Raw genomic sequence first — 4,934 nt, forward strand, 5'->3', positions numbered from 1 at the left:
TGGGAGGCCAAGGTGGGAGGATCTCGTGAGGCCAGGAGTTTGAAACCAGCCTGACCAACCTGGTGAAACCCCTGTCTCTACTAAAAATACAAAAATTAGCTGGGCACGGTGGCGTGTACCTGTAGTCCCAGCTACTTGGGAGGCTGAGGCAGGAGAATCGCTTGAACCCAGGAGGTGGAGGTTGCAGTGAGCCGAGATCGTGCCACTGCACTCCAGCCTGGGTGACAGAGTGAGACCCTGTCTCAATAAATAAGTAAGTAAAAATAAAAAGAGCTTTCCCTGGTGTGATTCCATCCTGCATGGCTGTTCTCTTGAGCAGTGGTCATTTATCTCTGTCCGCCTTCTCTCCCACGTAAGTGCATGCTAACACCCAATGGAAGATTCAGTGGTCATGGACATGAGCCCCCTGAGGCCCTAGAACTATCTTTTCAGTTGTGAACTCAAGGCTGACAAAGGTTATCACTTCAGGGTGGATAATGATGAAAAAGAGTACCAGTTATCTTTAAGAATGGTTGGTTTAGGGACTGGGGCAAAGGATGAATTGCACGTTGTTGAAGCCGAGGCAATGAATTATGAAGGCAGTCCAATTAAAGTAATACTGGCAACTTTGTAAATGCCTGTACAGCCAGTGGGGGCTTTGAAATCACACCACCAGTGATCTTATGGTTGAAGTGCCGTTCAGGGCCAGTGCATGCTCGTGGACAGCACTTTGTAGCTATGGAGGAAGATGCAGAGTCACAAGATGAAGACAAGGATGTGAAACCAACTCTTAAGTATATCTGGAAAACAGGCTGCCCCTGGAGGTGGTAGCAAGGTTCCACAGAAAAAAGTAAAACTTGCTGCTGACGAAGATGATGCTAGTCATGATGATGATTTTGATGATGATGAAGATGATGATTTTGATGTTGATGACGATGATGATGATTTTGATAATGAGGAAACTGAAGAAAAAGCACCAATGAAGAAATCTATATGAGATACTCCAGCCCAAAATGCACACAAGTCATATCAGAATGGAAAAGACTCAAAACCATCATCAACACCAAGATCAAAAGGACAAGAATCCTTCAAAAAACAGGAAAAAACTCCCAAAACACCAAAAGGACCTAGTTCTGTAGAAGATGTTAGAGCAAAAATGCATGGAAATAGAGAAAAAGGTGGTTTTCTTCCCAAAGAGGAAGCCAAGTTCATCAATTATGTGAAGAATTGCTTCTGGATGACTGACCAGGAGGCTATTCCAGATCTCTGGCAGTGGAGGAAGTCTCTTTAAGAAAAAAGTTTAAACAATTTGTTAAAAATTTTCCATCTATTTCATTTCTGTAACAGTTGATATCTGGCTGTCCTTTTTATAATGCAGAGTGATAAATTTCCCTATCATGTTTGATAAATGTTGTCCAGGTTTCGTTGCCAAGAATGTGTTGTCCAAAAATGTCTGTTTAGTTGTTAAGGATGGAACTTCACCCTTTGCTTGGTTTTAAGTGTGAATGGAATGTTATGATAAGACATAGTAGTAGCAGTGGTCAGACATGGAAATGATAGAGAGACAAAAATATACATGCGAGATAAAAGTCTGTTTTAAGAAAGTAGCACAGCTTCTGTTGACTTAATACAGAAAAACAAAGGTGGTGCTGACATAAGGTGATTTTGTAAAATTTTTAAAATTTATTTTGCATGTCAGAAATGCATTTTAATTTTTATTTGAAAACTTAAATTTTTAGACAAATGATTTTGTGTATAAATTTGATCTAGTTTTTATGCAGAATACAACGATTTCCCTTATTAATCTTTCACGTGAAGGGAGTTACAAGCCTAAAGGAAGACACTTTCTGCACACAAGTGGGTATCTTATGTGTGCGGTATTAGAAACCAGTGGTCCTGTTGCTCACTCTGCAACTCCTGACCTGCCCAGAACACAGGCTGAGCAGATTCCCATGGCTGGAGGAAACTCCTAGGTGCAGAGATGCAGGTGCTTAAATAAGGGACCCATTGATGTGGGAGGGAACTGTCTCTCCAAGCTGCAGGTGACAGCCGAGTTGGCTGGAGGGGATATGGGCTCCCACTGTATCTGCCACATGGGCAACAGGGAAGGAGGAGCCCAGAGTGGCGCCATTACTGTCTTTGGATTGTTATGTTCTTACAAACCCTTCCCAGTGGATACTGTTAACTTCATTATCTTATCGGTACTGGGCGTAACAGCAGTTCTAGCTAACATTTATTAAATGCCTGCTCTGTGCCACGAATCCTGCTCAATACTTTATGCACATGATTTCACTTAATCCTCGTAACTGCCCTAAGAAGTAGAGGCCATTATAATCTTGATATTAAAAATGAGACAGGGTACAAGGAGGGGAGATGCCTTGCTCATGGTTCCACGTCCAGAAAGTAGCACAGCAGACTCTTAAACCTGCGTCTGTCTGTCTGTTTGCTGGAGTTAACCTCCAGCAAGAGGAGGTTCTGTATTTGCTCTTTGAATGACAGGACTCTGGACGTTGAGAAGATCCACACCTTAAGCACTTGACCTTGGGTTGTGAGGAGTTTCCCATTCCTTATTCCAATGAGACGTTATGGGTTCCACGGGGGTTCTTCTTAAGCAAGGAGGATCGTTAAGTAGCAAGGCGGCCATAGTTGGAGAGACCCACATGAGCTCTAACCAGTCACAGATCAGTTCAGGCCATTAGATTTGTCATAAACGTATGATGAATGGTAATTCCCTGATCTCATATCCAACCTCTGGGAGCTATCTGTTTGAATGATGTCAATGCATAGTGTTTGAAGCTGCTCATGTGATTATCTTGAATCATTGGAAAAGCATGAGGCTTGAACAGATTTCATAATAACTTTTTTTACGCTTGTGACTGCATTTTCATCTCTCAGTTTTGTTCCTGTATGATGAAAAGCTCCCAGTTCTTTTTCCTGGGCTACTGCAATGTTAATGCTGATTAGAATTGCTCTGCAACATTGGGGCACCTAACCCATGTGGGTTTTCGTCTCCCACCCTCCCACTTCCTTGTTTTTCTTGAGTAAGGAATAATAAGGAAAATAGCCTACCTTTACAGCAAGGGAAAATAACATCTATTTAGAGGAACTTGAGATGAAAGTGTGTTTCCTTCATATTGGGTAATCTAATTCTGCAACTCTTGCTTAGATTTTATTTCCAATGATTTAACAAGCTGCAGTACACGGTTTCTTAAAATGGTTGCCGTTATGCACATTTCTGAGCTCTTTAATAAACAAAAGCTTAAAGGCCATCCTTTTAAAAAATTCTGGCCTTTCAGGGGGCAGGAAGGGCTGGACTTTAGTGACATGGTTTCATGGTGACCTCTCTCTGCAGGGGGCCTCAGTGTTGATTTTTTCACTTTAAGTCTCATCCAGGGTCTTCTGGGGTCTCCTTGTTTATTCTGAGGGCTTCAAGCATGGCTGGCTGTTGTCGAGAGAGGCCGCCCTCCAGCAGTGCATTCCGCTTTTTATGTGTTATGAGTTAGGAAGTTTTCTGTGGGTCTCTCTCCTCAGTTCTTACTATTCTAAGTTTAGCTCATGCTCTTGGCATTATTTTCAAAAACACAGTGGTTTTGCTTGTCTGTTTTGAGACGAGTCTTTCTCTGTTGCCCAGGCTGGAGTACAGTGGCACCATCTTGGCTCACTGCAGCCTCTGCCCCTGGCCTCAAACAGTTCTCCTATCTCAGCCTCCCAAGTAGCTGGGATTACAGGCGTGTGCCACCATGCCTGGCGCATTTTTGTATTTTTAGCAGAGTCCGGGTTTTACCGTGTTGGCCGGGCTGGCCTTGAACTCCTGACCTCAAGTGATCCACTCAACTTCGTCTCCCAGAGTGCTGGCATTACAGGCACGAGCCGCTGCGCCTGTCCCACAGGCTGTTAAAATGTAAAATAAGCAACATTTCTACCTGTCCCCTAGCCGTCTTTATCTTCATGACGTCTCTAAGGCCTTTAGAATAGCCAGGGACCAGCACTGACAGACACAGACTTCTCCCAGTCGCTGGCATTTGCAGAGGACCTGCTTAGTGTCAGGCACTGCGCTTCGATGCTTTCGGGCATCACCTTATTTAATGCTGAGGACATTCTCTGTGGTACATGCTGCGATCCTCCCACTTTACAGTGAGGAAGCAGGCATAGGAGAGCTCAGCACCATGCCACTCACGCTCCTGAGCACCGGCCGAGTTGCCTCCTCTGCTGTGCTGGGTGAATCTGCTTCTGGGCCATGTATAAACACTAAACTTATTTCCAAAGCACACCTGCTTTCAAAGGTGGGTCTCGGTCAGGATCCTTTGTGTGGTTGAAGCCACCTTTTCCCTTCCCGTATACCTCACCTGCCCTCCTCATTAGGAACGCAGGCCCTGCTTCTAGATGCTGTCATTTAAAATAATGAAATATATTAGGTTGGTGCAAAAGTAATTGTGGTTTTGCCATTACTTTTAGTGACAAAAACCCCAATTACTTTTGCATCAACCTATAGATGGCTGAGAATGTTAGGAAAACACAGCATGATGGGATTGTGGGGAGGGATGACTTAAGAGTGGTTTCCTGCCAGTACTGCCCTAGATGGAGACAAAGTTCCCCCTCTGAGCTTCCTTGTCTGCGTCCATGCCGTTTATTGAGTACCTACTACGTGCTGGGCACCATTCTCCATGGTAGAATGCATCAGGGAACAAACTGGACAGAAATACCTGCTCTTGTGCATATTCAGTCTCTTTTTGGAGTTGCAAAGCTTACTCCTGCCTGCTCTGGAAACTTCTCTCCTAACACCCTACAGGCTTCTGTTCTGCAGGACCCAATGATGGGCCAGCTGTGTTCTTGGCATTGAAAGCACAGCAGACTTACACCAGACGAGCCCCCAAGCATGAGATCTAGGCGGCATCTCCGTGAGTTTTGTGTTCTCTTCCCTTCTTTAGACCTTCAGCTGTTTGACTTCCTCCCTG

The 4,934-nt window shown here is 44.4% G+C and overlaps 1 pseudogene; it reads left to right on the plus strand.

Moving 5' to 3' along the window:
• The first annotated feature begins 373 nt into the window (after positions 1-373).
• On the plus strand, positions 374-1,270 carry LOC105525651 (annotated as a pseudogene).
• Positions 1,271-4,934: the final 3,664 nt, after the last annotated feature.

The sequence above is a fragment of the Colobus angolensis genome, unplaced genomic scaffold, assembly GCF_000951035.1.
Source record: "Colobus angolensis palliatus isolate OR3802 unplaced genomic scaffold, Cang.pa_1.0 Scaffold55, whole genome shotgun sequence".
NCBI classification, from domain to species: domain Eukaryota; kingdom Metazoa; phylum Chordata; class Mammalia; order Primates; family Cercopithecidae; genus Colobus; species Colobus angolensis.